The 25,078-nt window shown below is 44.5% G+C and overlaps 14 non-coding genes and 1 pseudogene across 14 annotated transcripts; all 15 read left to right on the top strand.

Annotated features, from left to right (window-relative positions):
* Positions 1-585: 585 nt before the first annotated feature.
* LOC141248476 (U2 spliceosomal RNA) lies at positions 586-776 on the top strand. The gene has a single exon (XR_012311686.1). It is a non-coding gene; the product is annotated as a U2 spliceosomal RNA (small nuclear RNA).
* Positions 777-1,891: 1,115 nt separating this feature from the next.
* LOC141248475 (U2 spliceosomal RNA) lies at positions 1,892-2,082 on the top strand. Its single transcript, XR_012311685.1, has one exon. It is a non-coding gene; the product is annotated as a U2 spliceosomal RNA (small nuclear RNA).
* A 1,115-nt stretch (positions 2,083-3,197) lies between these two features.
* Positions 3,198-3,388, top strand: LOC141248474 (U2 spliceosomal RNA). The gene has a single exon (XR_012311684.1). It is a non-coding gene; the product is annotated as a U2 spliceosomal RNA (small nuclear RNA).
* Positions 3,389-4,503: 1,115 nt separating this feature from the next.
* LOC141248473 (U2 spliceosomal RNA) lies at positions 4,504-4,694 on the top strand. Its single transcript, XR_012311683.1, has one exon. It is a non-coding gene; the product is annotated as a U2 spliceosomal RNA (small nuclear RNA).
* A 1,115-nt stretch (positions 4,695-5,809) lies between these two features.
* On the top strand, positions 5,810-6,000 carry LOC141248472 (U2 spliceosomal RNA). The gene has a single exon (XR_012311682.1). It is a non-coding gene; the product is annotated as a U2 spliceosomal RNA (small nuclear RNA).
* Positions 6,001-7,115: 1,115 nt separating this feature from the next.
* On the top strand, positions 7,116-7,306 carry LOC141248470 (U2 spliceosomal RNA). Its single transcript, XR_012311680.1, has one exon. It is a non-coding gene; the product is annotated as a U2 spliceosomal RNA (small nuclear RNA).
* A 1,115-nt stretch (positions 7,307-8,421) lies between these two features.
* Positions 8,422-8,612, top strand: LOC141248469 (U2 spliceosomal RNA). Its single transcript, XR_012311679.1, has one exon. It is a non-coding gene; the product is annotated as a U2 spliceosomal RNA (small nuclear RNA).
* A 1,115-nt stretch (positions 8,613-9,727) lies between these two features.
* LOC141248468 (U2 spliceosomal RNA) lies at positions 9,728-9,918 on the top strand. The gene has a single exon (XR_012311678.1). It is a non-coding gene; the product is annotated as a U2 spliceosomal RNA (small nuclear RNA).
* Positions 9,919-11,033: 1,115 nt separating this feature from the next.
* LOC141248467 (U2 spliceosomal RNA) lies at positions 11,034-11,224 on the top strand. Its single transcript, XR_012311677.1, has one exon. It is a non-coding gene; the product is annotated as a U2 spliceosomal RNA (small nuclear RNA).
* A 6,231-nt stretch (positions 11,225-17,455) lies between these two features.
* On the top strand, positions 17,456-17,631 carry LOC141248447 (U2 spliceosomal RNA; annotated as a pseudogene).
* A 1,115-nt stretch (positions 17,632-18,746) lies between these two features.
* On the top strand, positions 18,747-18,937 carry LOC141248465 (U2 spliceosomal RNA). Its single transcript, XR_012311676.1, has one exon. It is a non-coding gene; the product is annotated as a U2 spliceosomal RNA (small nuclear RNA).
* Positions 18,938-20,052: 1,115 nt separating this feature from the next.
* LOC141248464 (U2 spliceosomal RNA) lies at positions 20,053-20,243 on the top strand. The gene has a single exon (XR_012311675.1). It is a non-coding gene; the product is annotated as a U2 spliceosomal RNA (small nuclear RNA).
* A 1,115-nt stretch (positions 20,244-21,358) lies between these two features.
* On the top strand, positions 21,359-21,549 carry LOC141248463 (U2 spliceosomal RNA). Its single transcript, XR_012311674.1, has one exon. It is a non-coding gene; the product is annotated as a U2 spliceosomal RNA (small nuclear RNA).
* A 1,115-nt stretch (positions 21,550-22,664) lies between these two features.
* Positions 22,665-22,855, top strand: LOC141248462 (U2 spliceosomal RNA). Its single transcript, XR_012311673.1, has one exon. It is a non-coding gene; the product is annotated as a U2 spliceosomal RNA (small nuclear RNA).
* A 1,115-nt stretch (positions 22,856-23,970) lies between these two features.
* Positions 23,971-24,161, top strand: LOC141248461 (U2 spliceosomal RNA). The gene has a single exon (XR_012311672.1). It is a non-coding gene; the product is annotated as a U2 spliceosomal RNA (small nuclear RNA).
* The last annotated feature ends 917 nt before the right edge of the window (positions 24,162-25,078 follow it).

Here is a 25,078-nt window from a genome sequence, read left to right as displayed (position 1 = left end):
TGCCTGCAGACTATAAAAGAGAACCCAACCCAAAAAGTTTGGTTGATTAGTCTGTGGCATTCTGTTAAACTGTTGCTTATGGCGGTCTCTGTGAGCTTCTCAGCGACATTCAGCCAGCCAGGTATCCTGCCTGCAGTAGATGGAATGTGGCAATGGAACGCTGGCTGCGCGTGTCATAATAGGCTCTGAGCCTTTATATACCTGTGCACAGCAGCAGCCACCTTCAGTCTGCTGCTGGACAGCCAGCAGCAGCAGCAGCAGGAGAGGTATGTAATCAGGAGCCCTCCTGCTAAGGGTAGACAGCTGCTCGTTCCACCCCACCCCCCGCCTTAATTGGTTCTCCTCCCTTCCAACGGTGTTGAGGCGGGTGGGAACAGCAGGGGGTGAAGGTGCTGTGTTTAAAGAGGTGGAGTTATGCAGATCTAAAACGCGTGGATTGCAGCAGCAGCAAGCCGAAAAGTGCAGGCATGTAAGGGATCTAGAGGTTGACAACATGTCTTCTTAACGGGAGTCCAGGAGCTCATCTCCACAAATGGACTTTTCAGGATCCTTGGGTGGCTCCGTAGTTTGAAACCAATTCTGGTTATCGCTTCTCGGCCTTTTGGCTAAGATCAAGTGTAGTATCTGTTCTTATCAGTTTAATATCTGATACGTCCCCTATCTGGGGACCATATATTAAATGGATTTTTAGAACAGGGAGATGGAAAAAGAGCTTGCTCTGTCCACTCCACGCATTGACCTGGTATTGCAGTATCTCCAGGACCGGTGCACCCCTTCTTTAATGCAGTTTCTAAAATCAGAAAGAATTGAATTCAATGTTTTTTGTTCATTTTGCTTGTTTGTCGGATTTTGGGATGGACTCTTTGGCTTTGCTTTTCTTCTCCTCATTGGATTTTTCATGTTCAAAGTTGCAGAAGCCAGATTACAAGCTCATTTTGGTTCATCTTCAGCAACTGTGCATTGCATTGCCATGTAATGTGATGCAATGCTATCTTTCTAGCTCTCCCTTTTTACTTCCTTTTGGATAAACAGACATATTAGGCAAGCATTTTGGAGCTTTCACCTAAATAACTACAGGTGGTGAGATAAGCTGCACAATATAATTGACCTTTCAGTATATTGTTGCACACACACCATCTATTTAGCAAATGCCCTTGTTATCAACAGCAGCCTTTTAAACTCACCTGAGCTAACAGGTATGTGCGCTGGTTACTCTGCTGCGCTTAAAATTTCTTTTTTGGTTTGCTACAATGCCTTTTCTGAAACGTTGTCTCCTTCTGCTGGAACACTGACTTCTTTCATTTAATGCCTGCAGACTATAAAAGAGAACCCAACCCAAAAAGTTTGGTTGATTAGTCTGTGGCATTCTGTTAAACTGTTGCTTATGGCGGTCTCTGTGAGCTTCTCAGCGACATTCAGCCAGCCAGGTATCCTGCCTGCAGTAGATGGAATGTGGCAATGGAACGCTGGCTGCGCGTGTCATAATAGGCTCTGAGCCTTTATATACCTGTGCACAGCAGCAGCCACCTTCAGTCTGCTGCTGGACAGCCAGCAGCAGCAGCAGCAGGAGAGGTATGTAATCAGGAGCCCTCCTGCTAAGGGTAGACAGCTGCTCGTTCCACCCCACCCCCCGCCTTAATTGGTTCTCCTCCCTTCCAACGGTGTTGAGGCGGGTGGGAACAGCAGGGGGTGAAGGTGCTGTGTTTAAAGAGGTGGAGTTATGCAGATCTAAAACGCGTGGATTGCAGCAGCAGCAAGCCGAAAAGTGCAGGCATGTAAGGGATCTAGAGGTTGACAACATGTCTTCTTAACGGGAGTCCAGGAGCTCATCTCCACAAATGGACTTTTCAGGATCCTTGGGTGGCTCCGTAGTTTGAAACCAATTCTGGTTATCGCTTCTCGGCCTTTTGGCTAAGATCAAGTGTAGTATCTGTTCTTATCAGTTTAATATCTGATACGTCCCCTATCTGGGGACCATATATTAAATGGATTTTTAGAACAGGGAGATGGAAAAAGAGCTTGCTCTGTCCACTCCACGCATTGACCTGGTATTGCAGTATCTCCAGGACCGGTGCACCCCTTCTTTAATGCAGTTTCTAAAATCAGAAAGAATTGAATTCAATGTTTTTTGTTCATTTTGCTTGTTTGTCGGATTTTGGGATGGACTCTTTGGCTTTGCTTTTCTTCTCCTCATTGGATTTTTCATGTTCAAAGTTGCAGAAGCCAGATTACAAGCTCATTTTGGTTCATCTTCAGCAACTGTGCATTGCATTGCCATGTAATGTGATGCAATGCTATCTTTCTAGCTCTCCCTTTTTACTTCCTTTTGGATAAACAGACATATTAGGCAAGCATTTTGGAGCTTTCACCTAAATAACTACAGGTGGTGAGATAAGCTGCACAATATAATTGACCTTTCAGTATATTGTTGCACACACACCATCTATTTAGCAAATGCCCTTGTTATCAACAGCAGCCTTTTAAACTCACCTGAGCTAACAGGTATGTGCGCTGGTTACTCTGCTGCGCTTAAAATTTCTTTTTTGGTTTGCTACAATGCCTTTTCTGAAACGTTGTCTCCTTCTGCTGGAACACTGACTTCTTTCATTTAATGCCTGCAGACTATAAAAGAGAACCCAACCCAAAAAGTTTGGTTGATTAGTCTGTGGCATTCTGTTAAACTGTTGCTTATGGCGGTCTCTGTGAGCTTCTCAGCGACATTCAGCCAGCCAGGTATCCTGCCTGCAGTAGATGGAATGTGGCAATGGAACGCTGGCTGCGCGTGTCATAATAGGCTCTGAGCCTTTATATACCTGTGCACAGCAGCAGCCACCTTCAGTCTGCTGCTGGACAGCCAGCAGCAGCAGCAGCAGGAGAGGTATGTAATCAGGAGCCCTCCTGCTAAGGGTAGACAGCTGCTCGTTCCACCCCACCCCCCGCCTTAATTGGTTCTCCTCCCTTCCAACGGTGTTGAGGCGGGTGGGAACAGCAGGGGGTGAAGGTGCTGTGTTTAAAGAGGTGGAGTTATGCAGATCTAAAACGCGTGGATTGCAGCAGCAGCAAGCCGAAAAGTGCAGGCATGTAAGGGATCTAGAGGTTGACAACATGTCTTCTTAACGGGAGTCCAGGAGCTCATCTCCACAAATGGACTTTTCAGGATCCTTGGGTGGCTCCGTAGTTTGAAACCAATTCTGGTTATCGCTTCTCGGCCTTTTGGCTAAGATCAAGTGTAGTATCTGTTCTTATCAGTTTAATATCTGATACGTCCCCTATCTGGGGACCATATATTAAATGGATTTTTAGAACAGGGAGATGGAAAAAGAGCTTGCTCTGTCCACTCCACGCATTGACCTGGTATTGCAGTATCTCCAGGACCGGTGCACCCCTTCTTTAATGCAGTTTCTAAAATCAGAAAGAATTGAATTCAATGTTTTTTGTTCATTTTGCTTGTTTGTCGGATTTTGGGATGGACTCTTTGGCTTTGCTTTTCTTCTCCTCATTGGATTTTTCATGTTCAAAGTTGCAGAAGCCAGATTACAAGCTCATTTTGGTTCATCTTCAGCAACTGTGCATTGCATTGCCATGTAATGTGATGCAATGCTATCTTTCTAGCTCTCCCTTTTTACTTCCTTTTGGATAAACAGACATATTAGGCAAGCATTTTGGAGCTTTCACCTAAATAACTACAGGTGGTGAGATAAGCTGCACAATATAATTGACCTTTCAGTATATTGTTGCACACACACCATCTATTTAGCAAATGCCCTTGTTATCAACAGCAGCCTTTTAAACTCACCTGAGCTAACAGGTATGTGCGCTGGTTACTCTGCTGCGCTTAAAATTTCTTTTTTGGTTTGCTACAATGCCTTTTCTGAAACGTTGTCTCCTTCTGCTGGAACACTGACTTCTTTCATTTAATGCCTGCAGACTATAAAAGAGAACCCAACCCAAAAAGTTTGGTTGATTAGTCTGTGGCATTCTGTTAAACTGTTGCTTATGGCGGTCTCTGTGAGCTTCTCAGCGACATTCAGCCAGCCAGGTATCCTGCCTGCAGTAGATGGAATGTGGCAATGGAACGCTGGCTGCGCGTGTCATAATAGGCTCTGAGCCTTTATATACCTGTGCACAGCAGCAGCCACCTTCAGTCTGCTGCTGGACAGCCAGCAGCAGCAGCAGCAGGAGAGGTATGTAATCAGGAGCCCTCCTGCTAAGGGTAGACAGCTGCTCGTTCCACCCCACCCCCCGCCTTAATTGGTTCTCCTCCCTTCCAACGGTGTTGAGGCGGGTGGGAACAGCAGGGGGTGAAGGTGCTGTGTTTAAAGAGGTGGAGTTATGCAGATCTAAAACGCGTGGATTGCAGCAGCAGCAAGCCGAAAAGTGCAGGCATGTAAGGGATCTAGAGGTTGACAACATGTCTTCTTAACGGGAGTCCAGGAGCTCATCTCCACAAATGGACTTTTCAGGATCCTTGGGTGGCTCCGTAGTTTGAAACCAATTCTGGTTATCGCTTCTCGGCCTTTTGGCTAAGATCAAGTGTAGTATCTGTTCTTATCAGTTTAATATCTGATACGTCCCCTATCTGGGGACCATATATTAAATGGATTTTTAGAACAGGGAGATGGAAAAAGAGCTTGCTCTGTCCACTCCACGCATTGACCTGGTATTGCAGTATCTCCAGGACCGGTGCACCCCTTCTTTAATGCAGTTTCTAAAATCAGAAAGAATTGAATTCAATGTTTTTTGTTCATTTTGCTTGTTTGTCGGATTTTGGGATGGACTCTTTGGCTTTGCTTTTCTTCTCCTCATTGGATTTTTCATGTTCAAAGTTGCAGAAGCCAGATTACAAGCTCATTTTGGTTCATCTTCAGCAACTGTGCATTGCATTGCCATGTAATGTGATGCAATGCTATCTTTCTAGCTCTCCCTTTTTACTTCCTTTTGGATAAACAGACATATTAGGCAAGCATTTTGGAGCTTTCACCTAAATAACTACAGGTGGTGAGATAAGCTGCACAATATAATTGACCTTTCAGTATATTGTTGCACACACACCATCTATTTAGCAAATGCCCTTGTTATCAACAGCAGCCTTTTAAACTCACCTGAGCTAACAGGTATGTGCGCTGGTTACTCTGCTGCGCTTAAAATTTCTTTTTTGGTTTGCTACAATGCCTTTTCTGAAACGTTGTCTCCTTCTGCTGGAACACTGACTTCTTTCATTTAATGCCTGCAGACTATAAAAGAGAACCCAACCCAAAAAGTTTGGTTGATTAGTCTGTGGCATTCTGTTAAACTGTTGCTTATGGCGGTCTCTGTGAGCTTCTCAGCGACATTCAGCCAGCCAGGTATCCTGCCTGCAGTAGATGGAATGTGGCAATGGAACGCTGGCTGCGCGTGTCATAATAGGCTCTGAGCCTTTATATACCTGTGCACAGCAGCAGCCACCTTCAGTCTGCTGCTGGACAGCCAGCAGCAGCAGCAGCAGGAGAGGTATGTAATCAGGAGCCCTCCTGCTAAGGGTAGACAGCTGCTCGTTCCACCCCACCCCCCGCCTTAATTGGTTCTCCTCCCTTCCAACGGTGTTGAGGCGGGTGGGAACAGCAGGGGGTGAAGGTGCTGTGTTTAAAGAGGTGGAGTTATGCAGATCTAAAACGCGTGGATTGCAGCAGCAGCAAGCCGAAAAGTGCAGGCATGTAAGGGATCTAGAGGTTGACAACATGTCTTCTTAACGGGAGTCCAGGAGCTCATCTCCACAAATGGACTTTTCAGGATCCTTGGGTGGCTCCGTAGTTTGAAACCAATTCTGGTTATCGCTTCTCGGCCTTTTGGCTAAGATCAAGTGTAGTATCTGTTCTTATCAGTTTAATATCTGATACGTCCCCTATCTGGGGACCATATATTAAATGGATTTTTAGAACAGGGAGATGGAAAAAGAGCTTGCTCTGTCCACTCCACGCATTGACCTGGTATTGCAGTATCTCCAGGACCGGTGCACCCCTTCTTTAATGCAGTTTCTAAAATCAGAAAGAATTGAATTCAATGTTTTTTGTTCATTTTGCTTGTTTGTCGGATTTTGGGATGGACTCTTTGGCTTTGCTTTTCTTCTCCTCATTGGATTTTTCATGTTCAAAGTTGCAGAAGCCAGATTACAAGCTCATTTTGGTTCATCTTCAGCAACTGTGCATTGCATTGCCATGTAATGTGATGCAATGCTATCTTTCTAGCTCTCCCTTTTTACTTCCTTTTGGATAAACAGACATATTAGGCAAGCATTTTGGAGCTTTCACCTAAATAACTACAGGTGGTGAGATAAGCTGCACAATATAATTGACCTTTCAGTATATTGTTGCACACACACCATCTATTTAGCAAATGCCCTTGTTATCAACAGCAGCCTTTTAAACTCACCTGAGCTAACAGGTATGTGCGCTGGTTACTCTGCTGCGCTTAAAATTTCTTTTTTGGTTTGCTACAATGCCTTTTCTGAAACGTTGTCTCCTTCTGCTGGAACACTGACTTCTTTCATTTAATGCCTGCAGACTATAAAAGAGAACCCAACCCAAAAAGTTTGGTTGATTAGTCTGTGGCATTCTGTTAAACTGTTGCTTATGGCGGTCTCTGTGAGCTTCTCAGCGACATTCAGCCAGCCAGGTATCCTGCCTGCAGTAGATGGAATGTGGCAATGGAACGCTGGCTGCGCGTGTCATAATAGGCTCTGAGCCTTTATATACCTGTGCACAGCAGCAGCCACCTTCAGTCTGCTGCTGGACAGCCAGCAGCAGCAGCAGCAGGAGAGGTATGTAATCAGGAGCCCTCCTGCTAAGGGTAGACAGCTGCTCGTTCCACCCCACCCCCCGCCTTAATTGGTTCTCCTCCCTTCCAACGGTGTTGAGGCGGGTGGGAACAGCAGGGGGTGAAGGTGCTGTGTTTAAAGAGGTGGAGTTATGCAGATCTAAAACGCGTGGATTGCAGCAGCAGCAAGCCGAAAAGTGCAGGCATGTAAGGGATCTAGAGGTTGACAACATGTCTTCTTAACGGGAGTCCAGGAGCTCATCTCCACAAATGGACTTTTCAGGATCCTTGGGTGGCTCCGTAGTTTGAAACCAATTCTGGTTATCGCTTCTCGGCCTTTTGGCTAAGATCAAGTGTAGTATCTGTTCTTATCAGTTTAATATCTGATACGTCCCCTATCTGGGGACCATATATTAAATGGATTTTTAGAACAGGGAGATGGAAAAAGAGCTTGCTCTGTCCACTCCACGCATTGACCTGGTATTGCAGTATCTCCAGGACCGGTGCACCCCTTCTTTAATGCAGTTTCTAAAATCAGAAAGAATTGAATTCAATGTTTTTTGTTCATTTTGCTTGTTTGTCGGATTTTGGGATGGACTCTTTGGCTTTGCTTTTCTTCTCCTCATTGGATTTTTCATGTTCAAAGTTGCAGAAGCCAGATTACAAGCTCATTTTGGTTCATCTTCAGCAACTGTGCATTGCATTGCCATGTAATGTGATGCAATGCTATCTTTCTAGCTCTCCCTTTTTACTTCCTTTTGGATAAACAGACATATTAGGCAAGCATTTTGGAGCTTTCACCTAAATAACTACAGGTGGTGAGATAAGCTGCACAATATAATTGACCTTTCAGTATATTGTTGCACACACACCATCTATTTAGCAAATGCCCTTGTTATCAACAGCAGCCTTTTAAACTCACCTGAGCTAACAGGTATGTGCGCTGGTTACTCTGCTGCGCTTAAAATTTCTTTTTTGGTTTGCTACAATGCCTTTTCTGAAACGTTGTCTCCTTCTGCTGGAACACTGACTTCTTTCATTTAATGCCTGCAGACTATAAAAGAGAACCCAACCCAAAAAGTTTGGTTGATTAGTCTGTGGCATTCTGTTAAACTGTTGCTTATGGCGGTCTCTGTGAGCTTCTCAGCGACATTCAGCCAGCCAGGTATCCTGCCTGCAGTAGATGGAATGTGGCAATGGAACGCTGGCTGCGCGTGTCATAATAGGCTCTGAGCCTTTATATACCTGTGCACAGCAGCAGCCACCTTCAGTCTGCTGCTGGACAGCCAGCAGCAGCAGCAGCAGGAGAGGTATGTAATCAGGAGCCCTCCTGCTAAGGGTAGACAGCTGCTCGTTCCACCCCACCCCCCGCCTTAATTGGTTCTCCTCCCTTCCAACGGTGTTGAGGCGGGTGGGAACAGCAGGGGGTGAAGGTGCTGTGTTTAAAGAGGTGGAGTTATGCAGATCTAAAACGCGTGGATTGCAGCAGCAGCAAGCCGAAAAGTGCAGGCATGTAAGGGATCTAGAGGTTGACAACATGTCTTCTTAACGGGAGTCCAGGAGCTCATCTCCACAAATGGACTTTTCAGGATCCTTGGGTGGCTCCGTAGTTTGAAACCAATTCTGGTTATCGCTTCTCGGCCTTTTGGCTAAGATCAAGTGTAGTATCTGTTCTTATCAGTTTAATATCTGATACGTCCCCTATCTGGGGACCATATATTAAATGGATTTTTAGAACAGGGAGATGGAAAAAGAGCTTGCTCTGTCCACTCCACGCATTGACCTGGTATTGCAGTATCTCCAGGACCGGTGCACCCCTTCTTTAATGCAGTTTCTAAAATCAGAAAGAATTGAATTCAATGTTTTTTGTTCATTTTGCTTGTTTGTCGGATTTTGGGATGGACTCTTTGGCTTTGCTTTTCTTCTCCTCATTGGATTTTTCATGTTCAAAGTTGCAGAAGCCAGATTACAAGCTCATTTTGGTTCATCTTCAGCAACTGTGCATTGCATTGCCATGTAATGTGATGCAATGCTATCTTTCTAGCTCTCCCTTTTTACTTCCTTTTGGATAAACAGACATATTAGGCAAGCATTTTGGAGCTTTCACCTAAATAACTACAGGTGGTGAGATAAGCTGCACAATATAATTGACCTTTCAGTATATTGTTGCACACACACCATCTATTTAGCAAATGCCCTTGTTATCAACAGCAGCCTTTTAAACTCACCTGAGCTAACAGGTATGTGCGCTGGTTACTCTGCTGCGCTTAAAATTTCTTTTTTGGTTTGCTACAATGCCTTTTCTGAAACGTTGTCTCCTTCTGCTGGAACACTGACTTCTTTCATTTAATGCCTGCAGACTATAAAAGAGAACCCAACCCAAAAAGTTTGGTTGATTAGTCTGTGGCATTCTGTTAAACTGTTGCTTATGGCGGTCTCTGTGAGCTTCTCAGCGACATTCAGCCAGCCAGGTATCCTGCCTGCAGTAGATGGAATGTGGCAATGGAACGCTGGCTGCGCGTGTCATAATAGGCTCTGAGCCTTTATATACCTGTGCACAGCAGCAGCCACCTTCAGTCTGCTGCTGGACAGCCAGCAGCAGCAGCAGCAGGAGAGGTATGTAATCAGGAGCCCTCCTGCTAAGGGTAGACAGCTGCTCGTTCCACCCCACCCCCCGCCTTAATTGGTTCTCCTCCCTTCCAACGGTGTTGAGGCGGGTGGGAACAGCAGGGGGTGAAGGTGCTGTGTTTAAAGAGGTGGAGTTATGCAGATCTAAAACGCGTGGATTGCAGCAGCAGCAAGCCGAAAAGTGCAGGCATGTAAGGGATCTAGAGGTTGACAACATGTCTTCTTAACGGGAGTCCAGGAGCTCATCTCCACAAATGGACTTTTCAGGATCCTTGGGTGGCTCCGTAGTTTGAAACCAATTCTGGTTATCGCTTCTCGGCCTTTTGGCTAAGATCAAGTGTAGTATCTGTTCTTATCAGTTTAATATCTGATACGTCCCCTATCTGGGGACCATATATTAAATGGATTTTTAGAACAGGGAGATGGAAAAAGAGCTTGCTCTGTCCACTCCACGCATTGACCTGGTATTGCAGTATCTCCAGGACCGGTGCACCCCTTCTTTAATGCAGTTTCTAAAATCAGAAAGAATTGAATTCAATGTTTTTTGTTCATTTTGCTTGTTTGTCGGATTTTGGGATGGACTCTTTGGCTTTGCTTTTCTTCTCCTCATTGGATTTTTCATGTTCAAAGTTGCAGAAGCCAGATTACAAGCTCATTTTGGTTCATCTTCAGCAACTGTGCATTGCATTGCCATGTAATGTGATGCAATGCTATCTTTCTAGCTCTCCCTTTTTACTTCCTTTTGGATAAACAGACATATTAGGCAAGCATTTTGGAGCTTTCACCTAAATAACTACAGGTGGTGAGATAAGCTGCACAATATAATTGACCTTTCAGTATATTGTTGCACACACACCATCTATTTAGCAAATGCCCTTGTTATCAACAGCAGCCTTTTAAACTCACCTGAGCTAACAGGTATGTGCGCTGGTTACTCTGCTGCGCTTAAAATTTCTTTTTTGGTTTGCTACAATGCCTTTTCTGAAACGTTGTCTCCTTCTGCTGGAACACTGACTTCTTTCATTTAATGCCTGCAGACTATAAAAGAGAACCCAACCCAAAAAGTTTGGTTGATTAGTCTGTGGCATTCTGTTAAACTGTTGCTTATGGCGGTCTCTGTGAGCTTCTCAGCGACATTCAGCCAGCCAGGTATCCTGCCTGCAGTAGATGGAATGTGGCAATGGAACGCTGGCTGCGCGTGTCATAATAGGCTCTGAGCCTTTATATACCTGTGCACAGCAGCAGCCACCTTCAGTCTGCTGCTGGACAGCCAGCAGCAGCAGCAGCAGGAGAGGTATGTAATCAGGAGCCCTCCTGCTAAGGGTAGACAGCTGCTCGTTCCACCCCACCCCCCGCCTTAATTGGTTCTCCTCCCTTCCAACGGTGTTGAGGCGGGTGGGAACAGCAGGGGGTGAAGGTGCTGTGTTTAAAGAGGTGGAGTTATGCAGATCTAAAACGCGTGGATTGCAGCAGCAGCAAGCCGAAAAGTGCAGGCATGTAAGGGATCTAGAGGTTGACAACATGTCTTCTTAACGGGAGTCCAGGAGCTCATCTCCACAAATGGACTTTTCAGGATCCTTGGGTGGCTCCGTAGTTTGAAACCAATTCTGGTTATCGCTTCTCGGCCTTTTGGCTAAGATCAAGTGTAGTATCTGTTCTTATCAGTTTAATATCTGATACGTCCCCTATCTGGGGACCATATATTAAATGGATTTTTAGAACAGGGAGATGGAAAAAGAGCTTGCTCTGTCCACTCCACGCATTGACCTGGTATTGCAGTATCTCCAGGACCGGTGCACCCCTTCTTTAATGCAGTTTCTAAAATCAGAAAGAATTGAATTCAATGTTTTTTGTTCATTTTGCTTGTTTGTCGGATTTTGGGATGGACTCTTTGGCTTTGCTTTTCTTCTCCTCATTGGATTTTTCATGTTCAAAGTTGCAGAAGCCAGATTACAAGCTCATTTTGGTTCATCTTCAGCAACTGTGCATTGCATTGCCATGTAATGTGATGCAATGCTATCTTTCTAGCTCTCCCTTTTTACTTCCTTTTGGATAAACAGACATATTAGGCAAGCATTTTGGAGCTTTCACCTAAATAACTACAGGTGGTGAGATAAGCTGCACAATATAATTGACCTTTCAGTATATTGTTGCACACACACCATCTATTTAGCAAATGCCCTTGTTATCAACAGCAGCCTTTTAAACTCACCTGAGCTAACAGGTATGTGCGCTGGTTACTCTGCTGCGCTTAAAATTTCTTTTTTGGTTTGCTACAATGCCTTTTCTGAAACGTTGTCTCCTTCTGCTGGAACACTGACTTCTTTCATTTAATGCCTGCAGACTATAAAAGAGAACCCAACCCAAAAAGTTTGGTTGATTAGTCTGTGGCATTCTGTTAAACTGTTGCTTATGGCGGTCTCTGTGAGCTTCTCAGCGACATTCAGCCAGCCAGGTATCCTGCCTGCAGTAGATGGAATGTGGCAATGGAACGCTGGCTGCGCGTGTCATAATAGGCTCTGAGCCTTTATATACCTGTGCACAGCAGCAGCCACCTTCAGTCTGCTGCTGGACAGCCAGCAGCAGCAGCAGCAGGAGAGGTATGTAATCAGGAGCCCTCCTGCTAAGGGTAGACAGCTGCTCGTTCCACCCCACCCCCCGCCTTAATTGGTTCTCCTCCCTTCCAACGGTGTTGAGGCGGGTGGGAACAGCAGGGGGTGAAGGTGCTGTGTTTAAAGAGGTGGAGTTATGCAGATCTAAAACGCGTGGATTGCAGCAGCAGCAAGCCGAAAAGTGCAGGCATGTAAGGGATCTAGAGGTTGACAACATGTCTTCTTAACGGGAGTCCAGGAGCTCATCTCCACAAATGGACTTTTCAGGATCCTTGGGTGGCTCCGTAGTTTGAAACCAATTCTGGTTATCGCTTCTCGGCCTTTTGGCTAAGATACCACATCTTGCCAGAAGGATTCTAAGCCAATCGTGCCCTTGGCCTTGAGGCATCGGCGGTGTAAAAGCCGTCTTAAGCCTCATGCTGCTTTAGGGGGCAGATACGCAAAGAAACCAAGAAGGCGATCGACCCTATCTACCTTTTGAAGATGGCATCAGCAGTAGCGGCCGCAGTGCGCTATGCCAGAGCTGGTGACCTTCGCATCAAGAACTCTTTCAAGATCGAAGTGGACGATGCATCCAAGGAGAAGATGACCTTGAAGTTTTTCGTGAGGAGAGTGCTGCTGGAGATCCTAGGAGTAAAGAGGGAAGACATCCTGGCCCTTCAAGATCGCCCCGGTTCCTTCACTTTGACTCTGGAGTCGGAGTATGCGTGCCAGAACCTCTTCCGCCAGATTCACCTGCACCTTTCAGATGAGGATCTTAAAGGACTCACCTTTGTCATCCTTTACTCCGGTGGAGAGAAGCCGCTCGTGGTTCAGATGAGCAACCCTCATGTTCCCTTAGTTAATATTATTTGCTTTCTTCAAAACTATTTCCCAGAACTGCGCTATTCCCACAAGGTCATGAATGAGGAAAACCTCTGGACGGGAAAGCATAAATTTTTTGTTAAATTTTGTGAAGATCCAAATGGCATTGGTGGTCAGCGTCATCCTCCGTCAAGTTTCCTGATCGGTAGGGAGCGGGGGCGCCTCTTCTACCCGGACATGCCCCTCTTCTGCCGGAAATGCATGTGTTTCGGTCACACTTATGAGAACTGCAAGGAGGAGGTGGCAATCTGTAAGAAGTGCTACAAGCATGGACATGCCACAATGGACTGTACCAATGAGATGGTGTGCAACATCTGCCGGGTCCCAGGTCACTCCTTCCGGGAGTGTCCTTTGAAGAAAAAGGCGGAAACCTATGCTGAAACGCTGGCAAAGCAACCTGCCCGTGTGCCTCCATCTGCTCCCGGGGGGCAGAGGCAACCCTCTGCTGTTCCTGCTCCTGCGGGTGCGTCTACAGCGCGGGGGCAGTCTTCTAGCTCTCCAGTACCTGCTCCACAGACCAAGCCTGCTAGTACATCAGGTGGTACGTCTGCACCTGCTGCACAGAGGAAGCCAACCAACCCTCCTGCTCCTGCTGCTAAGGGGGGTCCCACCGGTGCTCCTGTATCTACTGTGCGAACACAACCCCCTGTAGGCGGGTCCACAAGCACTTCAGTGCCTGCTGCACAGGGAAAACCTGCCAGTTCTCCTATTCCTGCTGCGCATAAGCCCACGTCTATGCAGAAACCTCCAGCTGAGAAACCTGTCCGTCCTGAGAGGAGGGAAGCTTCATCTAAGGACTGGGCTGCTGATTCTGATCCGGGTGATATGGTGGTGGAGGGGAGTCCCTCTGCTGAAATCGGGACATTTAGCTCGGAGGAAGAAGCAATGGAGCTGGAAACTCGTAGGAAAAGGAAAACAGATGATAGGTCTGATGAGAATGTGGCCAGGGAGACTTCCAAGAAGTGTCCATTAAAACCAAGTCTTCTGCAATACAAGCCAATGGCTCCCGCTGCCCCTCCTGAGGAGCCAAGGCCTTCAGACCCTATAAACATTTCTTTTTCGGACTCAGAAGTGCAGAGCCCGTTAACATCGGTGGGCTTTATGTCTGATTCTGACAGTAGTGTGACCTGAACTAACCTATCATGACCTCATCAATTAAAGTAGCCTCGCTCAATGTGAGGAGTATAAGGGGCTCTACAAGAAGGGCTGCTTTGTTTTCCTACCTGTCAACAGTGGACTGTGATGTCTTTTGTTTGCAAGAATGTAACATTGACTTTGATATGAATTATGCAGATTTAAGAAAAGATTGGCCTCATGGGCCCTCTATCTGGTCCGGAGATAATGAAAATCGTTCCTCTGGCATTGGAGTGCTGTTTAGGTCGCATGACTTTAAAATCAACTCTTTTGTGGACATTTCTTCTGGACGTGCTCTTTTCTTAAATATTAGTTTTAAAGGTGTGGACTTTAGACTTTTGAACATTTATGCTTCTCCGGTGAAGGAAGAGAGACATCAGTTGTTTGAAGATGTGCAATATTACCTACCTGGTTCATCGCCTCTGATGTTCTGTGGGGATTTCAATTGTGTCTTGCCTGGTGAAGGGAGAAGCGGGAGTTCCACCGTTCCTAAAAAAGACAAAACAGAGAAACAACTAAAGGATTTGTTAACTGATTTTTTTCTTAGAGACTCCTGGAAAGAGATCCGTAGTAATGATCCCGGTTATACTTGGGAGAACTCTTCTTCTAAATCTCGTATTGATTTTATTTTCATGTCCCAATATGTGAATGTCAAATCTGTTGTCTTAATCCCAAACATTTTTTCAGATCATAAGATGTTGCTATCAGAGTTAGAATTACCTGGGCTTGTCAAGGCAAGAGGAGTTTGGAGGCTAAATACAACATTGTTACAAGATCCTAAGGTAAGAACAGATTTTAAAGCGTTTTTTAATTATTTAAGAACAAAACAACAAAAATTTTTAACTCTGCTAGAATGGTGGGAATACAGCAAGATGAAGATAAAAAGTTTTTTTATCAAGGTCAGCATAGCCAATGCAAGAGAAAAGTCCGCTTGGCATAAAAGGCTTATTACTAAATTGCAGACCTGTTATCAACTAAGAGATGTGGGACTTGAAATGGACGATTTAATTGAAGCAACAAAAAAAGAAATTAAAAAGAGTATAGAGTCGAAGGGTAAGGAAATAATTTATAACTCAAAAATTGAAGTGATGGAGAAAAATGAAAAGTGCTCAAGATTTTTTTTTAAAAAAGTAGTTGCTGCTAAGGAAATGATAACAGAATTAGAGGGTGAAACTACAACTGAAGGTATGCTCAACCAAGCTCACCAGTTTTATCAGCAGCTTTTTAATGAGAAAACTATAGACCAGTCTTTTACTGAAGATGCCCTTAATTCATTAAAAAATAGTCTGAGCCGCGAAGACCAAGAATTGTTATGCACTGAAGTCACCTTGTCGGAAGTAGATGCTGCTATCAAAAGTTTTTCCTATGGGAAAACCCCTGGTTCTGACGGTTTGCCTGTTGAATTTTATCGTGAATTTTGGAATTTTTTAAAACCCGACTTGTTTTTAGTAATCAAAGAAGCTTTTAAGTGTGATATCCTGCCTATATCTTGGAGAAGTGGTCTGGTCTCCCTGATTTTTAAAAAAGGAGCCAAATCCCATCTGGCAAACTGGAGACCAATCACACTGTTGAATGTTGATTACAAGTTGATGTCCAAAATTTTAGTGAACCGTTTTAAAAAAGTTTTATCCAAAGTTATTTATGAAGACCAGGTATGTGGGGTGCCAGGAAGAGGAGTTGCGGAGCATCTCAATACCATCCGCGATGTCATATGGTACCAGCAATCCAGGAAGCAAGACTTAGCAATTTTATCGTTGGATTTTCAAAAGGCTTTTGATCGTGTCTCTCATTGTTTTTTATGGTTGGTTTTAAAAAAAATGGGCTTCCCTGAAATTTTTATCAAGCAAGTGGCACTTTTATATAAGAACTCTTTTAGTAAAATTTTAATCAATGGATTTTTGTCTAATGAAGTGTTTTTGCATTCAGGTGTGAAGCAAGGCTGCCCTTTGTCCCCAGTGCTATTTATATGTGCAATAGAGCCTCTTTTATCTATGCTACGAGAGGATAAAGTGATTAAAGGTGTCCCTATCCCTGGAGGACATGGAAGAGATGTGAAGGTAATGGGCTACATGGATGATATTACTATTTTTTGTTCATCACCTGCCGCTCTCAGGAGAGCTATAAGAACGACCAATTTTTTTTGTGAAGCCTCAGGTTTTAAGTTAAACATTGAGAAATGTGATTGTTTTGTCCGTGGCAATTGGGCGGATGTGTCCATCCCTGATCTCCCGATGCAGTCAGAGAAGATTAAAATTCTGGGCGTGATTTTTGATCGACAGAATGATGGAATGAAGAGCTGGGATGGAGTAAGGGACAAAATACAAAAGAAGATTGACTTTTGGAAATTAAGAAAATTAACAATCGAAGGTAAAGTTTTAATTATTAAGGCCCTTCTGCTTCCTGTCATGTTATATCTCAGTTATGTTTATCCCCCAAGTGACCTTACAGCGAGAAGATTACAGAGAATGCTGTTTGAATTTGTGTGGAACTCTAAGTTCGAAAAGGTGAAGAGAGAAACAATGTACAAGATGCACCACCTTGGTGGTAAGGATGTTCCCAACGTCAAACTGTTTTTATACTCCAAGTTTTTTAGCCTCTGTTTTAAATATATGTTTGCTTCAAGCCCTTGGGCACATTTTTTAAGATATGCAGCTGGCCACATTTTTAGGAGGCGAAAGTGGATATCCATTTCTTTAACAAGCCCAGTGTTGTTATCACCTCCACAACAATATGCCATCCTGGAGAAAGTTATCAGATTATATGGCCTAGATTCTTTTGAGATGGAGACATTGAAGAATGCAAGGAAGCTGCTGCAGCAATTAAAAAAGAAAGAAACTTTGACGCCCATAAGCCATTATTCATATAGCAGAGTCACTAAAATATGGAATTTAACAAATGCACCTTACCTGATGAATCAACATAAAGACTTAGCTTGGATGATTGTGCAGGAATGTTTACCGACTCGTGATTTCCAGTGTAAAAGAAGACTTAGCACTATACAAACCTGCCCGAGGCATCAGTGCAATAATGATGAGACTACTATGCACCTTATTTGGAATTGTGATTTTGCACAGCAAGTGTGGAAAGACTGTGGTGAGCTTTTAAAATTTTTATCTGGTCTTAATTTTTTAAGCCATGAAGTGGTTTTATATGGGATTTTACCAAACATGACGAAAGAAAAAGAGAGAGTTTTATGGTGCACTTTGAGTTGTGTTAAAAGTGCTCTATGGAAGACCAGAAACATATTGTTGTTTAAAAGAGACTATATAGAAGTCAAGGATTGTATAAGACTGGCATTAAGTGAAATTTATATGTACTACCTAATGGATATGAAGAAGCTTGGAAAGAAAAGAGCCCTGAGTATATGGAACTATCACCTATGGAAGATGTTATTTTAAAGCTCTGAAGAAAAGATAAAGACTACGATATTTTAAATATAAACGCAAAATCTGTTCTTATCAGTTTAATATCTGATACGTCCCCTATCTGGGGACCATATATTAAATGGATTTTTAGAACAGGGAGATGGAAAAAGAGCTTGCTCTGTCCACTCCACGCATTGACCTGGTATTGCAGTATCTCCAGGACCGGTGCACCCCTTCTTTAATGCAGTTTCTAAAATCAGAAAGAATTGAATTCAATGTTTTTTGTTCATTTTGCTTGTTTGTCGGATTTTGGGATGGACTCTTTGGCTTTGCTTTTCTTCTCCTCATTGGATTTTTCATGTTCAAAGTTGCAGAAGCCAGATTACAAGCTCATTTTGGTTCATCTTCAGCAACTGTGCATTGCATTGCCATGTAATGTGATGCAATGCTATCTTTCTAGCTCTCCCTTTTTACTTCCTTTTGGATAAACAGACATATTAGGCAAGCATTTTGGAGCTTTCACCTAAATAACTACAGGTGGTGAGATAAGCTGCACAATATAATTGACCTTTCAGTATATTGTTGCACACACACCATCTATTTAGCAAATGCCCTTGTTATCAACAGCAGCCTTTTAAACTCACCTGAGCTAACAGGTATGTGCGCTGGTTACTCTGCTGCGCTTAAAATTTCTTTTTTGGTTTGCTACAATGCCTTTTCTGAAACGTTGTCTCCTTCTGCTGGAACACTGACTTCTTTCATTTAATGCCTGCAGACTATAAAAGAGAACCCAACCCAAAAAGTTTGGTTGATTAGTCTGTGGCATTCTGTTAAACTGTTGCTTATGGCGGTCTCTGTGAGCTTCTCAGCGACATTCAGCCAGCCAGGTATCCTGCCTGCAGTAGATGGAATGTGGCAATGGAACGCTGGCTGCGCGTGTCATAATAGGCTCTGAGCCTTTATATACCTGTGCACAGCAGCAGCCACCTTCAGTCTGCTGCTGGACAGCCAGCAGCAGCAGCAGCAGGAGAGGTATGTAATCAGGAGCCCTCCTGCTAAGGGTAGACAGCTGCTCGTTCCACCCCACCCCCCGCCTTAATTGGTTCTCCTCCCTTCCAACGGTGTTGAGGCGGGTGGGAACAGCAGGGGGTGAAGGTGCTGTGTTTAAAGAGGTGGAGTTATGCAGATCTAAAACGCGTGGATTGCAGCAGCAGCAAGCCGAAAAGTGCAGGCATGTAAGGGATCTAGAGGTTGACAACATGTCTTCTTAACGGGAGTCCAGGAGCTCATCTCCACAAATGGACTTTTCAGGATCCTTGGGTGGCTCCGTAGTTTGAAACCAATTCTGGTTATCGCTTCTCGGCCTTTTGGCTAAGATCAAGTGTAGTATCTGTTCTTATCAGTTTAATATCTGATACGTCCCCTATCTGGGGACCATATATTAAATGGATTTTTAGAACAGGGAGATGGAAAAAGAGCTTGCTCTGTCCACTCCACGCATTGACCTGGTATTGCAGTATCTCCAGGACCGGTGCACCCCTTCTTTAATGCAGTTTCTAAAATCAGAAAGAATTGAATTCAATGTTTTTTGTTCATTTTGCTTGTTTGTCGGATTTTGGGATGGACTCTTTGGCTTTGCTTTTCTTCTCCTCATTGGATTTTTCATGTTCAAAGTTGCAGAAGCCAGATTACAAGCTCATTTTGGTTCATCTTCAGCAACTGTGCATTGCATTGCCATGTAATGTGATGCAATGCTATCTTTCTAGCTCTCCCTTTTTACTTCCTTTTGGATAAACAGACATATTAGGCAAGCATTTTGGAGCTTTCACCTAAATAACTACAGGTGGTGAGATAAGCTGCACAATATAATTGACCTTTCAGTATATTGTTGCACACACACCATCTATTTAGCAAATGCCCTTGTTATCAACAGCAGCCTTTTAAACTCACCTGAGCTAACAGGTATGTGCGCTGGTTACTCTGCTGCGCTTAAAATTTCTTTTTTGGTTTGCTACAATGCCTTTTCTGAAACGTTGTCTCCTTCTGCTGGAACACTGACTTCTTTCATTTAATGCCTGCAGACTATAAAAGAGAACCCAACCCAAAAAGTTTGGTTGATTAGTCTGTGGCATTCTGTTAAACTGTTGCTTATGGCGGTCTCTGTGAGCTTCTCAGCGACATTCAGCCAGCCAGGTATCCTGCCTGCAGTAGATGGAATGTGGCAATGGAACGCTGGCTGCGCGTGTCATAATAGGCTCTGAGCCTTTATATACCTGTGCACAGCAGCAGCCACCTTCAGTCTGCTGCTGGACAGCCAGCAGCAGCAGCAGCAGGAGAGGTATGTAATCAGGAGCCCTCCTGCTAAGGGTAGACAGCTGCTCGTTCCACCCCACCCCCCGCCTTAATTGGTTCTCCTCCCTTCCAACGGTGTTGAGGCGGGTGGGAACAGCAGGGGGTGAAGGTGCTGTGTTTAAAGAGGTGGAGTTATGCAGATCTAAAACGCGTGGATTGCAGCAGCAGCAAGCCGAAAAGTGCAGGCATGTAAGGGATCTAGAGGTTGACAACATGTCTTCTTAACGGGAGTCCAGGAGCTCATCTCCACAAATGGACTTTTCAGGATCCTTGGGTGGCTCCGTAGTTTGAAACCAATTCTGGTTATCGCTTCTCGGCCTTTTGGCTAAGATCAAGTGTAGTATCTGTTCTTATCAGTTTAATATCTGATACGTCCCCTATCTGGGGACCATATATTAAATGGATTTTTAGAACAGGGAGATGGAAAAAGAGCTTGCTCTGTCCACTCCACGCATTGACCTGGTATTGCAGTATCTCCAGGACCGGTGCACCCCTTCTTTAATGCAGTTTCTAAAATCAGAAAGAATTGAATTCAATGTTTTTTGTTCATTTTGCTTGTTTGTCGGATTTTGGGATGGACTCTTTGGCTTTGCTTTTCTTCTCCTCATTGGATTTTTCATGTTCAAAGTTGCAGAAGCCAGATTACAAGCTCATTTTGGTTCATCTTCAGCAACTGTGCATTGCATTGCCATGTAATGTGATGCAATGCTATCTTTCTAGCTCTCCCTTTTTACTTCCTTTTGGATAAACAGACATATTAGGCAAGCATTTTGGAGCTTTCACCTAAATAACTACAGGTGGTGAGATAAGCTGCACAATATAATTGACCTTTCAGTATATTGTTGCACACACACCATCTATTTAGCAAATGCCCTTGTTATCAACAGCAGCCTTTTAAACTCACCTGAGCTAACAGGTATGTGCGCTGGTTACTCTGCTGCGCTTAAAATTTCTTTTTTGGTTTGCTACAATGCCTTTTCTGAAACGTTGTCTCCTTCTGCTGGAACACTGACTTCTTTCATTTAATGCCTGCAGACTATAAAAGAGAACCCAACCCAAAAAGTTTGGTTGATTAGTCTGTGGCATTCTGTTAAACTGTTGCTTATGGCGGTCTCTGTGAGCTTCTCAGCGACATTCAGCCAGCCAGGTATCCTGCCTGCAGTAGATGGAATGTGGCAATGGAACGCTGGCTGCGCGTGTCATAATAGGCTCTGAGCCTTTATATACCTGTGCACAGCAGCAGCCACCTTCAGTCTGCTGCTGGACAGCCAGCAGCAGCAGCAGCAGGAGAGGTATGTAATCAGGAGCCCTCCTGCTAAGGGTAGACAGCTGCTCGTTCCACCCCACCCCCCGCCTTAATTGGTTCTCCTCCCTTCCAACGGTGTTGAGGCGGGTGGGAACAGCAGGGGGTGAAGGTGCTGTGTTTAAAGAGGTGGAGTTATGCAGATCTAAAACGCGTGGATTGCAGCAGCAGCAAGCCGAAAAGTGCAGGCATGTAAGGGATCTAGAGGTTGACAACATGTCTTCTTAACGGGAGTCCAGGAGCTCATCTCCACAAATGGACTTTTCAGGATCCTTGGGTGGCTCCGTAGTTTGAAACCAATTCTGGTTATCGCTTCTCGGCCTTTTGGCTAAGATCAAGTGTAGTATCTGTTCTTATCAGTTTAATATCTGATACGTCCCCTATCTGGGGACCATATATTAAATGGATTTTTAGAACAGGGAGATGGAAAAAGAGCTTGCTCTGTCCACTCCACGCATTGACCTGGTATTGCAGTATCTCCAGGACCGGTGCACCCCTTCTTTAATGCAGTTTCTAAAATCAGAAAGAATTGAATTCAATGTTTTTTGTTCATTTTGCTTGTTTGTCGGATTTTGGGATGGACTCTTTGGCTTTGCTTTTCTTCTCCTCATTGGATTTTTCATGTTCAAAGTTGCAGAAGCCAGATTACAAGCTCATTTTGGTTCATCTTCAGCAACTGTGCATTGCATTGCCATGTAATGTGATGCAATGCTATCTTTCTAGCTCTCCCTTTTTACTTCCTTTTGGATAAACAGACATATTAGGCAAGCATTTTGGAGCTTTCACCTAAATAACTACAGGTGGTGAGATAAGCTGCACAATATAATTGACCTTTCAGTATATTGTTGCACACACACCATCTATTTAGCAAATGCCCTTGTTATCAACAGCAGCCTTTTAAACTCACCTGAGCTAACAGGTATGTGCGCTGGTTACTCTGCTGCGCTTAAAATTTCTTTTTTGGTTTGCTACAATGCCTTTTCTGAAACGTTGTCTCCTTCTGCTGGAACACTGACTTCTTTCATTTAATGCCTGCAGACTATAAAAGAGAACCCAACCCAAAAAGTTTGGTTGATTAGTCTGTGGCATTCTGTTAAACTGTTGCTTATGGCGGTCTCTGTGAGCTTCTCAGCGACATTCAGCCAGCCAGGTATCCTGCCTGCAGTAGATGGAATGTGGCAATGGAACGCTGGCTGCGCGTGTCATAATAGGCTCTGAGCCTTTATATACCTGTGCACAGCAGCAGCCACCTTCAGTCTGCTGCTGGACAGCCAGCAGCAGCAGCAGCAGGAGAGGTATGTAATCAGGAGCCCTCCTGCTAAGGGTAGACAGCTGCTCGTTCCACCCCACCCCCCGCCTTAATTGGTTCTCCTCCCTTCCAACGGTGTTGAGGCGGGTGGGAACAGCAGGGGGTGAAGGTGCTGTGTTTAAAGAGGTGGAGTTATGCAGATCTAAAACGCGTGGATTGCAGCAGCAGCAAGCCGAAAAGTGCAGGCATGTAAGGGATCTAGAGGTTGACAACATGTCTTCTTAACGGGAGTCCAGGAGCTCATCTCCACAAATGGACTTTTCAGGATCCTTGGGTGGCTCCGTAGTTTGAAACCAATTCTGGTTATCGCTTCTCGGCCTTTTGGCTAAGATCAAGTGTAGTATCTGTTCTTATCAGTTTAATATCTGATACGTCCCCTATCTGGGGACCATATATTAAATGGATTTTTAGAACAGGGAGATGGAAAAAGAGCTTGCTCTGTCCACTCCACGCATTGACCTGGTATTGCAGTATCTCCAGGACCGGTGCACCCCTTCTTTAATGCAGTTTCTAAAATCAGAAAGAATTGAATTCAATGTTTTTTGTTCATTTTGCTTGTTTGTCGGATTTTGGGATGGACTCTTTGGCTTTGCTTTTCTTCTCCTCATTGGATTTTTCATGTTCAAAGTTGCAGAAGCCAGATTACAAGCTCATTTTGGTTCATCTTCAGCAACTGTGCATTGCATTGCCATGTAATGTGATGCAATGCTATCTTTCTAGCTCTCCCTTTTTACTTCCTTTTGGATAAACAGACATATTAGGCAAGCATTTTGGAGCTTTCACCTAAATAACTACAGGTGGTGAGATAAGCTGCACAATATAATTGACCTTTCAGTATATTGTTGCACACACACCATCTATTTAGCAAATGCCCTTGTTATCAACAGCAGCCTTTTAAACTCACCTGAGCTAACAGGTATGTGCGCTGGTTACTCTGCTGCGCTTAAAATTTCTTTTTTGGTTTGCTACAATGCCTTTTCTGAAACGTTGTCTCCTTCTGCTGGAACACTGACTTCTTTCATTTAATGCCTGCAGACTATAAAAGAGAACCCAACCCAAAAAGTTTGGTTGATTAGTCTGTGGCATTCTGTTAAACTGTTGCTTATGGCGGTCTCTGTGAGCTTCTCAGCGACATTCAGCCAGCCAGGTATCCTGCCTGCAGTAGATGGAATGTGGCAATGGAACGCTGGCTGCGCGTGTCATAATAGGCTCTGAGCCTTTATATACCTGTGCACAGCAGCAGCCACCTTCAGTCTGCTGCTGGACAGCCAGCAGCAGCAGCAGCAGGAGATGTATGTAATCAGGAGCCCTCCTGCTAAGGGTAGACAGCTGCTCGTTCCACCCCACCCCCCGCCTTAATTGGTTCTCCTCCCTTCCAACGGTGTTGAGGCGGGTGGGAACAGCAGGGGGTGAAGGTGCTGTGTTTAAAGAGGTGGAGTTATGCAGATCTAAAACGCGTGGATTGCAGCAGCAGCAAGCCGAAAAGTGCAGGCATGTAAGGGATCTAGAGGTTGACAACATGTCTTCTTAACGGGAGTCCAGGAGCTCATCTCCACAAATGGACTTTTCAGGATCCTTGGGTGGCTCCGTAGTTTGAAACCAATTCTGGTTATCGCTTCTCGGCCTTTTGGCTAAGATCAAGTGTAGTATCTGTTCTTATCAGTTTAATATCTGATACGTCCCCTATCTGGGGACCATATATTAAATGGATTTTTAGAACAGGGAGATGGAAAAAGAGCTTGCTCTGTCCACTCCACGCATTGACCTGGTATTGCAGTATCTCCAGGACCGGTGCACCCCTTCTTTAATGCAGTTTCTAAAATCAGAAAGAATTGAATTCAATGTTTTTTGTTCATTTTGCTTGTTTGTCGGATTTTGGGATGGACTCTTTGGCTTTGCTTTTCTTCTCCTCATTGGATTTTTCATGTTCAAAGTTGCAGAAGCCAGATTACAAGCTCATTTTGGTTCATCTTCAGCAACTGTGCATTGCATTGCCATGTAATGTGATGCAATGCTATCTTTCTAGCTCTCCCTTTTTACTTCCTTTTGGATAAACAGACATATTAGGCAAGCATTTTGGAGCTTTCACCTAAATAACTACAGGTGGTGAGATAAGCTGCACAATATAATTGACCTTTCAGTATATTGTTGCACACACACCATCTATTTAGCAAATGCCCTTGTTATCAACAGCAGCCTTTTAAACTCACCTGAGCTAACAGGTATGTGCGCTGGTTACTCTGCTGCGCTTAAAATTTCTTTTTTGGTTTGCTACAATGCCTTTTCTGAAACGTTGTCTCCTTCTGCTGGAACACTGACTTCTTTCATTTAATGCCTGCAGACTATAAAAGAGAACCCAACCCAAAAAGTTTGGTTGATTAGTCTGTGGCATTCTGTTAAACTGTTGCTTATGGCGGTCTCTGTGAGCTTCTCAGCGACATTCAGCCAGCCAGGTATCCTGCCTGCAGTAGATGGAATGTGGCAATGGAACGCTGGCTGCGCGTGTCATAATAGGCTCTGAGCCTTTATATACCTGTGCACAGCAGCAGCCACCTTCAGTCTGCTGCTGGACAGCCAGCAGCAGCAGCAGCAGGAGAGGTATGTAATCAGGAGCCCTCCTGCTAAGGGTAGACAGCTGCTCGTTCCACCCCACCCCCCGCCTTAATTGGTTCTCCTCCCTTCCAACGGTGTTGAGGCGGGTGGGAACAGCAGGGGGTGA

Source organism: Phyllobates terribilis, unplaced genomic scaffold (genome assembly GCF_046119375.1).
Source record: "Phyllobates terribilis strain yellow unplaced genomic scaffold, ASM4611937v1 Scaffold_3689__1_contigs__length_72616, whole genome shotgun sequence".
Classification (NCBI taxonomy): Eukaryota; Metazoa; Chordata; class Amphibia; order Anura; family Dendrobatidae; genus Phyllobates; species Phyllobates terribilis.
This window is presented reverse-complemented; position numbering and strand designations above follow the sequence as displayed.